We start from the raw sequence: 12,907 nt of genomic DNA, 5'->3' as shown, positions 1-12,907 counted from the left end.
CAACTCAAACATGGCATTTTCTATCATTTTGACTTTTGGGAACCTTCAACCTTTTTCTTCTCTTATATAAACTGAAACACGACAACACTGTTGGAAAATCTGTGTTGTTTTTTACTATATGCAAGTAAGTGCATTTAAGCACTTTAAGATCTTTGTCTATGAACAGCAACTAGACGCTGTTGTGCGGCGGAAGATAAGAATGTGTGCTTTCAGCTTATTCTAATGAATCACTATGTCAATATGTTATAACATGTAACTATCATTTCACTCAGTTTTCTGACATGTTAAGAATCTAAACAAAAATAGTGATTATCTAAAAAACATAAAACCAAAATCTATAACTCAGTATTTATTCAAACTATTTACATTTTTCTTCAAAGCCCCAAGGAGAGATAAAGGAGCCCCATGTGACTCAGGTCAAACCACTCTGCTGAATTATTCTATGCTGCAAAATTTTTGGAAGAGTGTTTCATGCAAGATTTCATTGTTTCACCCATTTTGATCACAGAGGCTTTTAAAACTCAAATCCTTGACAGAAATCTGTTTTTGTTTTAGGGCTTTCATGTCCTGTGATGGTTGTCATGATCATGATATATGTGCAGGTGTGGCTTTACTGTTTAGCGATGTAGCCTCACTCACCTTGCCTAATAATCAAAGTTTTCGCTGATGTACCAATCTACATCGCTGCGAGTTTGTAAATTATGCTCTTTGGGGTTAAGCATCAATACCAGGCTCACCTCTGTTGTTCTCAAACTTGAACTGGGAAATGCCAACAGCTGCTGTTTCTTAAATGAGGCTGGTCTCATGAGAAAGCACACTCACACTAACTCACATGTTGAAAAGTTATTTATATAGCCCAAATTCACTACAACAGTCGTCTCGATGGACTTCGTATAGGTAATTGAAAAAGGTAAACATAAAATCAAAAGGATCATAAATACATAGAATTCAGTAGGAAAATACTAAATTGAACTAACAAACTGACTAAGCTAAACTAGACATCCCTGCCCTTAGACCCCCTTTCGTGGTAAGAAAAAACTCCTAAAAAAACGGATATATCAATATCAACATCAATATTGAGAATACAGAAAAAACTTTTGCTATGTTTGTGGCTTTTTTTTCTTCATGAAATCTGAGGGTTTGGCAACATTATTTTAATTTTCTGTTTTGATTTCATCCAAGCTCAAATTCCTGCATAATTAAGGGCTTTTCTTTTGTTAAGTAGGTGGAGGGAAACATTTTTTTTTACTTTAACATTTACTGCTCCATTGCAGGTTTTGTCAGTATGTCTGACCCACTTCAGGCTATAATTTCTTGGTCATACAGCAATGTGTGTCAGAGCTTAGCGTATATGTGATTAATAAAAGGATCTGCCATGTAATTGGAATAAATGCAACTTAACAAAGATTTTGACCATTTTTGTCCTGATACTGTAATTGTTAACATCGATGTCAGCAAAGAGAAGTTCAAAAAACATTTAGTATTCAGGAATTAAGATCTAACTATCTCAAATAACTTCTTCAGCTCTGTTTTTTCCTTATACTGCTATTAATATCTGCGAAGTTCTTTTTTTTTTATTCCACAATTTTATTAATTAGGTAAAGTTTTGGTCTTAAAAAACTATTTTGTTTGTTTGAAGTCGTTTTATAATATTTAAACTTCAAAGTGGAATGTCATGCTGAATTTTACCTGGCTCTTCTCATCCCGAATAACCTCTGAATTTCCTTTTCTCCTGATGACAGTAAACTGCACACACTCTGCAGCCTCAGTCCTTGATTTCCTCTGCACTGAATTTAAAAGGAGAATTTTTCCTACTTACTGTGAAGTTCCAGCATGCAATCTTGCAATGTAATCTTTCTCTGGTGCACTCATAAACCCAGACATTAACTACATTCAACCTCCAGCTTTCCTGGCTTTCCTTCAAGAGAAAGAAGGAAGAATATATCCTGAGTGAAGTTTCGGTAATTATTCTGGCTGCATGACTACTTCTGACAACTCTGGCCATCAAATTATCTGTTTATAGTCTGACAATCATGTGTTTCCATGATAATTTTTCATGTTCTCTTTGGAAGAATTAAGCAGTTGTATTTATGGGTATGGGCACAAAAGCTGCTTTGTTATCAGTCTGACCATCCTTGAGCCTTTGGACAATCAGAGAAATACACCAACACCAGAGCAAGCTTTATGCTAACTTTCTTCATTTTCCACAGCAGGGGGAAGCAGAAAATGAACCGGGGTTGCATTGTGCAGTTTGTTTCCTTAGCTTACAGCCTGCAGGGTACAATCATCTCCACGAAGACAGATCATCATGCTCTGATTGCACTCACTCACACACATTCACACACATACACACACACACACACACACACATAAGTCTCCTCACACTCCTCCTGCCTTCACACTTTCACCTCTCTGTGTGCTCTGGTAGAGGTGCTTTGGCTCAATTTCTTTAACCACAATAACATCTCATATGTCTGTCATGGGAAACGTGCACAATGTTTTTGAAAGCCTTAACTCTAATGGGAATGTAACTTTTAATTGATTCTAGTTGAAAGAATAAATGAATAACATATTTACATCTTCTCCTGTTTATTTTTTCATATTTTGTTCAATGTGCCATAAATTACTGCCTTAATCCTTGTGCTATCTTAGATGACCCCACCCTCACATTGACGTGTTCTCCCTACTATGACAAAGGTGGATAAAGGTGGAAAGATTTCATGTAATCCATGGACACCAGTGAGGTTCACAAATCATTGAAGAAAAAAGGTTCAGAGCACTGTCTAGTGGGTCTAGATGACCCAACTCCCAATGTTAAAGTGCCTAGGATAGCACAAGGGTCACAACAACTGGAGCCTCAGTATAAACTACACAGGTTCCCTGTCCTTCAACGAAAATGAAACAAATAATGTTCTCAAAATATCTGGCAATCACTTCAGAGTAATATGACCAAAAGAAGCAACATCATATTCCTTTTGATATAATTTTTTTTCATAGTTTTGTACTTTTGTCTAATTTCCTAATGTGTTTTGGTGTAACAAACAACCTTTTTTTCACACAGGATAAGTGGAAAACATGAAGACATTCTCACACAAAAATAAAAAGGTCTTTTATCTTGAGAAACTCATTCAGTTGTCGGCCAAAATGCGTTCACAATTATTGACCTTTTCAGCCCGAGAAAAAAAAAAGTAAGTACATTTTTAGCAGATCTTCAGCGCGATGCAGAAACTTCTCTTCTGTGGCTCCTTAAATATTCATACCCCTGTCAAAGACCATTACTCTGTACCAGCCTCAGAGAGAACTCTCCGTGGCTCCATCACTCTTCGGAGCACTTACTGAGGTCACAACACTGGCAGTCTGGTTCTGCTGCTTGAACTAGAACTCCAACACGTGAGAATGCAGAACTGTATGTTCTTGTTCAGAAAGCTCAGATGGGTTTATTTTAGTCACTAAGTTAGAAAAACTGTACAACATGGAATGGCCTGGCTACATCTAAAATATACTCACATCCTTTCTGGATCTGCACTGATGGCTGTAACCATCAGATTATTTTGTATAAACCTCTTATTGCTGACAGTGGAAAAAAATATCTAAATTAAATCAGTGTTGGCAGAAAAGTGCAACATAGTACCACACTGATGACTCTGCAGTCGGAGTTATGAACGAAGCATCAAATTACTTAATCCTGGTTCTTTAAAGAACAATCATTTGAAACATTTTTGAAGACACGTTTGCATTATCTCAGCACATAGGAGGATTTTGTCATGTCCTCTTTACCTTCACCTGTTTAGAGCTGCTCGTATTCCTCTGCTCCATTCTGCTTCTCTGCCTGTTTGTTGGAGTTTTATGTTCATGTTCAAGTCTGCGATTCTTTCATGTTCTGAAAATGTTCAAACATTTTTCCTGTTTTTGGTAGGGTTGTGTATCTTTCCATTTCACATCTTCTACTGTAAATATGTGGCCCACAAGCAATACATAAAAGATTCGACTAACTTATTGGTGATACGACACAGTCCAATTCTTTTACCTAAATGAACACAATCTGGACATTAATAATGCATTTCGCTTAAAAATGAAAATGCCTTTTAACGGGGAAACTTTTTTTTTGTCCTTACTGGTACTTTTGGTTTTAAGCAACAGAAATAAAATGTCTAAAGGACATATCAGTTTCAAAGATAAAAACCTGACTTCAGACTGTTTATTTCTTAATAGTTAAATAAAAGTGTGTCCTTTTCATGTATCTAGGTACTCTTTGAATTGCTGTGAAAAAGAGTTATCATATGTTAAATGCACCCAAATCACAATCCCATGCTGTAGTTCACTATCAAGTACAGTAGAGAGAATAACAGGAAGACAAACTGACCAATCGATTTCATACCTTTTTTCTCAACATAATGTTCGTTTCTGTTATTTTACTCGTGTTACTCTCAGTATTAGATCAAATTTATATTATCTGTATTTTTTACATTCTTCTTTTTTGGACATATAAAAGTTTACAAGTGGATTATACGAGCTGACCTTTGTTTTTTAACACTTGTGCTTTCTTAGATGACCCCACCCTTACATTGACATGTTCTCCCTACCATGACAAAGGTGGATAAAAGTGGAAAGATTTCTTGTAATCCATGGACACCAGTGAAGATCACAAATCATTGAAGAAAAAAGGTTCAGAGCACTGTCTAGTGGGTCTAGATGACCCGACTCCCAATGTTAAAGTGCCTAGGATAGCACAAGGGTTAATCTGGATTTTTGGATTATCTCTTCAGATTGATTGTTGGACTTTCCTTTCTCCACCACCCTGCTTTGTTGCTCCTCATCCATCTTCTAAAGATTTCCTTAAGAAGATCAGTTAAAAATGCAGCTACAATAGAAAATTAGCTTTGCAGCTTACACCGGCACATTTACAGACATGTTCATTAATGTGCACTGTTCAAATAAATATTAAATAAAAAAGATTCCTCTATCCCTCCTAAGCATCATTCTTCACATAATCTGAGCTTCCACAATTAAACTGCTCCTGAGGTTCTTTAAATCCTTACAAATTTAGATGTTTCCAGAAGCTTTTCTTGTGGGTGAGCATTTTTGACACCTTCAGTTATCAGTCATGGCAGCAGATCTTTGGAGCAGAAATATTTCGATCACTGACCGTCTTCCTAGGTCTTCAGCTCCTAACGCTTGTGTTAACATTTGAGTTGAGACAGTTTTTTTTACCGCTCAACCTGAAGTTTAAATTAACCTCTTGGCCCATGCACTCTCAAGAGCATAAAATAATCCTAGAATTTGTTTTGGTTGAGTTTGTCTGATCCGTCTGAGATTTTTAGAGAATGTTGAAAAAAAACTTCTTCTTTACACCCAAAATGAGTGTGTGGTGGTTTATTTTCTGTTTATGACAACTTGAGGGGGTTAAAGCTGTTGTTTAATACAGTGGTTTTTATTTTTTTTTAACTGTGATGGAGGCTGGACCAAAGGTGGATTGAACAAAACTCTGCCTTCACTTTGTCCTCCAAATCACCCATTTCAGAAGACCCTTAAGGTCAATGAACCAGAACCAGAACCCTCTTAACCTGACGAAATACTGGTGAGGTTCTGCATCCAGTAAATTTTTGATTTTGCCCTTTCTACTGACCCCTGCAACTGGATTCATGCTAAAATCCACTAACCTACATAGGAAGATGGCAGCTTAAACTTTTACTGCATAACTGATAGAAATGGTTTTACTAAAGCAGGTCATATATACTATATGAAAATGTCATAAAATGGTACTGGAGTAAACTGAATATGTCTGCCGTTCATCCTAAATTATAAAGTCTGGTTATATAATTCTTTTTCAAGCACTTTAAAGTAAATTATGATGTACAAAAAAAATACATTTTAGATGTGTGTACCTCAGAAATAGCAGCAAAGGATTTAGCTTTTTAGACAATGGTCTCATGTCTGGATCTTTTTGGTTCAGTCCTCATTGCAGTAGTTTGTTTTTTTCCTTCCGTTAATCCTATGTTGGTACCATATTTGAAACAGGCATTAGACACATCTCATTAGCATGACCCAAACTTTCCGTAACCCTTGTGCTATCCTAGGCACTTTAACATTGGGAGTTGGGTCATCTAGACCCACTAGACAGTGCTCTGAACCTTTTTTCTTCAATGATTTGTGATCTTCACTGGTGTCCATGGATTACATGAAATCCTCTTCACCTTTATCCACCTTTGTCATGGTAGGGAGAACACGTCAATGTAAGGGTGGGGTCATCTAAGATAGCACAAGGGCTAGACAGTGCGTTAAAACCTTTTTCTTCAATGATTTGTGAACCTCACTGGTGTCCATGGTTTACATGAAATCTTCCCACCTTTATCCACCTTTGTCATGGTAGGGAGAACACGTCAATTTAAGGGCGGGGTCATAGGATAGCACAAGGGTAAAAAAACAAAAAGCCTGTAGTTCATTGTAATTCCACTAGGGGCAGTAAAATGACTTTCACTGCTCATCTAAAAAAGGCTGCTTCCAACTCAAAAACTGTTTTGATGGGAAAACTTTTGATCATTTTCAGAACTTTATGGAGCGAATAAGCCATCTATTGCTTATTTTAAATGACTATTTTCTGTATTGAAAAAATGGAATTTGTTTATGTTTAATTCTTTGTAAAACAGTCACACCATGTTAAAAATGAGTGGATCAAATTTGAGACAGTGGGTAAATAAAGTGATTTTTCTCCTGAACACACGTCAGTATTTTTGCATCTTAAACTAACATTGTTGTGAACAAAAACTTACCAAATCCCTCAATGCATCAATATAGATCAAATCTTATCAAATCAATCTTTAGTTAAATAGCACTTTTTACATAGAACATAACACAAAGTGCTTAGCATCAGAACAAACACATAAAACAAGCACAACAATATTAAATAAAAATAAAGCCCCAATTCCCACCCCAGACTCAAGACCCACACAGAACCCCTAATTTCATTCCTCTTTTTCTCTGAGGGATCCTCCACATCGGTGACTGACCTTCTCAGTGAACGAGGTCACTGCAATGGGATCTCCCGGGTCTGACTATTTTGATCTGGGGGGTCCTGTGGTAGTGTTCTCCGTGAACTGGGTGGGGGGGGTCGCTAATGTGGACATGTCCCCAAAATATTGTTTCCCCACTACAGGAGAAAGCCTGGTCTCTACATTCCATCATTTTATCACTTTTTTATCATGGTGTGTGTCTGTGTGTGTGTGTTGTTGTTTTTTTTTTTTTTTTGGGGGGGGGGGGGGGGGGTTGTCGGCACTGTTTGTCTTGTCATCTTGTTTTTAAATTTTATTGTTTTTATGCACAGCACTTTGAGTGACATGTGCTGTTGTAAAAGTGCTATATAAATAAAGGTTGATTTGATTTGATTTGATTCACGCCCCCCAACCCCTAAAATGATGGAGATAAATATTTGGGAAAGAAGCTGAGCACGTAAAAAGTTTGTCTATATCTCATTAAAAAATGATATTTTTTGCAGTATTTCATCAAACTCTCTAAAAACATTTTAATTCCAAAAAAGTTGAATTTTCTGTCAATTCTTTGATATAGTGGTTTTACAGAGTTATGTTTTAGCTTCATATATCCTCTGCATTTTAGCCACACAAGGAGGATAAATAAGATAAGATAAAGATATACTATTGATCCCAGCTTGTGAAATTGGGTTGTTGCAGCTTCCACGTTTGGCTCAAAGACACATGCACACAAACGATGGGTGACAATAGAAAACAGAACAATCAATCAGAAAAGAACCATCTTTGAAAAACAATTGTTTTGCATGACAGCTCTGGAGAAAAACAGACAGACCTCAAAAGAGTTTATCTTTTGCAAATGGATGATGAGTTATAGAGTCCAACGGCGTGAGGTAGGAATGATCTCCTGTAGCCGTTGGTGTCACCCGGACTGTCCCACCCTCTGTCTAGGGGTGAGGGCACCCGCCAGGACTCCCTACAGAGCGCCGGCCTTTCTCACCAGCCTTGAGAAAAACCTGCTACTCTGATGTTTGTCAGAGATTAGAAGTTTTGTAAATTACAGCACATGGCGATCACCCCCACCTGCACCATTATGTGATTTACAGAATTATTAGTTCCATAACAGTAGGAGTCAGAACTTGTGGTTTTTCCCTGCTCATCTCAACACTCATTCTAGGAGAGCATGCAAAAGAAGAAAAAAAAAAGTCTTTCTCTCATCAACACTCTCACATCGTTCTCTCATGAAAGATTGCAGTCAAAATATGTACAGTGAACTTTGGATCTTCTCCTGGGCTGCCATGTTGCTATATAAAGACTGAAAAGTTCAGCATGTTTTCAGCTTTCAACAGCAGCTCAATCCATACCCCCCCCCCCCCCCCCCCCAAACTGCTGCTTCAAGTACGACACTAAACAAAAGGACCAGTTGATTGTTCTCACTTTAAAGCAAACCTTGAAACAGCCTTTTCTTTCCTCTTTTTTTTCTCTTCAAAAGATTCATCAGTGACACTTGTGCACAGAACTCTGAATTAAATTCTTCAAGGTTAGAATCATCTTATTTTCATTGTGCTTCTATGACCAAAACATCTTGTACCGTCTGTGGTCTATAAATGAGTTCATACAAAATTCGTCATCCGTTTAAAAGACCTCATTTAATTCCAGGCATTTAGTGCTGGGTAGATAAATAAAAGGTTTGCTGGAAATATTTTCCCACAATTCTGCAAATATGAATATGTCCAGATTCATGCACAGGTTTGTTTGTCATATCATTTTGTGTGAGCTATAGAGGCAGCTTTTCTCTGTGTGATGGTGGCGGTCGTTCACATCACCTTTGTCCATCCTAATCCTTCTGTTCGTTTTTTGTCTGTATTTCAGCTTCCTCCTGCAATCAAAAAAACATCCACGTTTCTCTGATTTGGAACTCGACAAATGTTTGTGAGGGTGCATCTCATTTGTTTCACATATCTGCATAACCCTGTGGTGGTTGGTGTCTTGTCAAAGAAATGCCTCTCCCTTTCATCTGATTGCAGCTGCTTTGGATACAGTACCCCGCCACCTAGAAAGGGAAGAGACTGAGCAAACTTTCATTAACACGGTACTGGAAAGAGAAATAAACTTTTATCATACATCAAGGGAACGACAAATACAGTAAAGCCCCTAAACTACCCTTGAATACAACAGAAAGGGGAAGGGGGGGGTGGGGTTGCTGTGCGCCAACAGCCCCGTCTGCAACTCAGAGGTGAATTTCTAATGAACTTCTTTTAATCTGCAGAAACTGTGTCGTCGAATACAACACAGTTTTTCATTTTATAATAATATTGGATTGGATTTATCTGCGCTTTCCCTCTCAGATCGTCCTTTAAGTTATTTTAATTATGATTATGCTGTTTTTGGCAAAACAGGGCAGCAGCGGCTCAGGAGGTTGACCAGGTCGGCCAATGATTGAAGGGTTGGCAGTTCAATCCTCGCTCCCCCCAGCCAACCATCATCGTATCCTTGGGCAAGACAGCTCACCGTTTGTACCTCCAGTGCAGTTCCACTGGTGCATGAATGTCCCGGTGATGGTCAGAAGGGGGTTCTGGCAACCACGCCTCTGTCAGTCCTCCCCAGGGCAGCTGTGACCTCATCAGTGGTTAACCAACACCAAGTGAATGAATGAATGAATAATGGACACATTGTAAGCACTTTGAGATCTTTAAAAGGGAAAGTTTTGGCTTTACATTAGGCTGATAAAAAATAATAACATTCCTTCAACTTAATAAAGCTTTTAATTTTGAAGACTGAATCAAATATTGTATGAATTGTTGTTAACATACTATCAACTATTGGTCTGAATTCAGACTACACAAAGATCGACTATAGTGACATCTTGTTTATTTTCACCCATGACATAAACTTTGTTCATCAGCATATTTCTTAAAGGTAGGCATGTTGCTAAGAAGGTCTCCATTTGACCTGCTCTGATTCGTGCTAATTATTACAAACCCACTTCACCTTTCAGCCTCCTTCCCCTCAGCAGAATTCAAGAGGACCGCTAAGTGAGAGGGCACTTCTCAGACAACTGAAAGGAGTGAGCATGTGCACAAGAAAAAGTGTTGGAGTCTGCATGAAGAGCACACGCTCGTCTGAAGCTCCAGCAGGAGCACACAGAAAGCCCAAACAGCCTAATTAATCACAACATTTAAAGTCAATATTTTATATTTAAAAGCAACTTAATTAAAACAGCCGACTAGCTCCAATCATATTCTGAAATTTCCGTTTGCTCAATAAAACCCACTTTTCCCTTAAGTAAACTTAATGAATACATTTATTCATCTTTTTTGGTCTTAGATTTTCTGGTTTGACACAGCTGATGAAAAACTAATTGACAGAAATATCTTCTGACATTAAAAGAAGTAGCCAAAATATTATTTCATTAAAGTAAAAAAAGAAGTTCACAAAACGAAATTAATTCCCAGTTAATTGAATCTAAATTGATTGCAGTTTGAATTGCTTTGAAACACTTGAGAATAACACGGCCCTTTGTGTGCAATAAAAACATTCCAGAAGAAGCTGAGTGTTTTGCTGAGTGCTGCCTGTTCTGTGTTTTTATCTTAAAACAGCAGAGAAGTTTTGAAAAACAAAACAAAAAAGGTTTTATCTCTTTGGATGAGATTTAAGCGAAACTCAAGTTTGAAGTCCTTAGGTGGATGGGTGGATGGATGGATGGATGGATGGATGGATGGATGGATGGGTGGATGGGTGGATGGGTGGATGGATGGATGGATGGATGGATGGATGGATGGATGGATGGGTGGATGGGTGGATGGATGGATGGATGGATGGATGGGTGGATGGGTGGATGGGTGGATGGATGGATGGATGGATGGATGGATGGATGGATGGATGGGTGGATGGGTGGATGGATGGATGGGTGGATGGATGGATGGATGGATGGATGGATGGGTGGATGGGTGGATGGGTGGATGGATGGATGGGTGGATGGGTGGATGGGTGGATGGATGGATGGATGGATGGATGGATGGGTGGATGGATGGGTGGATGGATGGGTGGATGGATGGATGGATGGATGGATGGGTGGATGGGTGGATGGGTGGATGGGTGGATGGGTGGATGGGTGGATGGATGGGTGGATGGATGGATGGGTGGATGGGTGGATGGGTGGATGGATGGGTGGATGGATGGATGGGTGGATGGATGGGTGGATGGATGGATGGGTGGATGGGTGGATGGATGCTTTGACTTGAATAAAGTCCCGTTATATAGCAAAGCTGCAACTAGTGCCAATGTAACAATGAGCAAGATCAACATAAAAGTAATTGATAACTCTGTTGCAACAAAACAGTTACTGCATGTGACTTTGGTTTCAGAAGCAGAGCGTTCAGGTATCACATTCCTCTCCTCAGCATCCTCATCTGAGCTTTAGAAGTAGAAACTATTTCAGACCTTTTTTTCCAGAGTTTATCTCACTCTGAAAAAACAAACAAAATCGGCTCCACTTCTATCTTTAGTGCTGCCTTTTAGACATGCTAGTTTATCTGGTATCACTAACTAATGTTAGTCCTAACCAAAAGTTAAGTCAAGATAACGAACATGATTTCAATTCAATTTAATTCAACTTTTTATATAGCCCAATATTAGAACAATAGTCGTCTCAATGGGCTTCATACCGCCAATTCTATAAAAAAGATGAAATCATAAAGAACAGGAATTCATACAATTCAGTAGGTAATTGTTTAACTAAACAGACTAAGCTAAACTGGGCATCCGTCCTTCTCGGTAAAGAAAACCTCCTACAAAAAAAACGGATGCCGGAAAAAAAAAAACCTCAGGCGCGTCCGCATGAAGGAGGTACTGGTGTTTTATTCTTATATACATTTGAAAGTCATCTAAACTGATTTTGGTTTTGTTATAACTTCAATAATTTTTCTCAACTCATTTAAAACCTTTGATTGTGTTAAGCAAATGTTTTCACTCAAATTAAGTTGTAAATTATATTCAAAAGAACTCACATGTTTTTGGATAGACCTAAAGAAGACTATGAAAGACTTAAATATTTGAATTACAATTGTTGAACACCAAGATTCCTCCATCCATTCATTAATTTTCCTCACCTGCTGCATCCCTTTTAGGGCTGCCTGAGCCTTACCTGGCTGTTGGGTGAAGGCAGGGTACACCCTGGAGAGGTGACAAGTTTGTTGCAGAGCCACACAAACACACACAAATCTATGGCCTATTTACAGTAATCAGTCAGCATATGACGCATGTTTTTGGGGTGTGGGAGGAAAAACAAGTGGAATGAACATAAAATGAATGAACATACAAGCTACTGTTACATGCAGGGACTTTTTCTTCTTTCCTCTGCACGTCCTGCATGTGCTTCCTGTGAGTGAAGACAACTGATGAGGACCTGACGAGCTGCAATCAGGCCCCAGAGCCAGCCACCAGGCCTGCATATAAGCTCCTGTGGATCACTTGGGAGAGGAGCTCTTTCTGGATCGCAATGCAGATAAATGTGCATGGCTCTTTAGACTAGAGAGTGTGGGAGGCTTGTGGACAGGTGAGACAGGGTACCCTGTACACCTCATGTAGCTTGCTTTCAGTTATGCACTCTAGGTAAGTTGGTTTTCAATCCCTTTTGTAGATATGTCAGTGAAACTTTGTTTTCTTGTCTTTGTTTTAGAGCTGTGATAGTTAGGCTGGTTTTTGCTCTCTTTATTTCATTCCTTTTGCCCAACCTTGGTCCCTACCTCCCCTATCCTCCTTTTATTCAATTAAAAAACTTAAAAGTCATCCATTGTGTGGTTTTTATTTTTTTAATGTTACATACACTCAAGCCCTAGACCTATACGTTTGTGCACGTAACAGCTTGCCAGGATTTGAACTACAGCCTTCTCACTGTCGGGTAAGAGCGCTAACCACTGTTC

This window comes from Oryzias latipes, chromosome 3 (assembly GCF_002234675.1).
Source record: "Oryzias latipes chromosome 3, ASM223467v1".
In the NCBI taxonomy this organism is placed as follows: Eukaryota; Metazoa; Chordata; class Actinopteri; order Beloniformes; family Adrianichthyidae; genus Oryzias; species Oryzias latipes.
Note: the sequence above shows the minus strand (reverse complement) of the source record.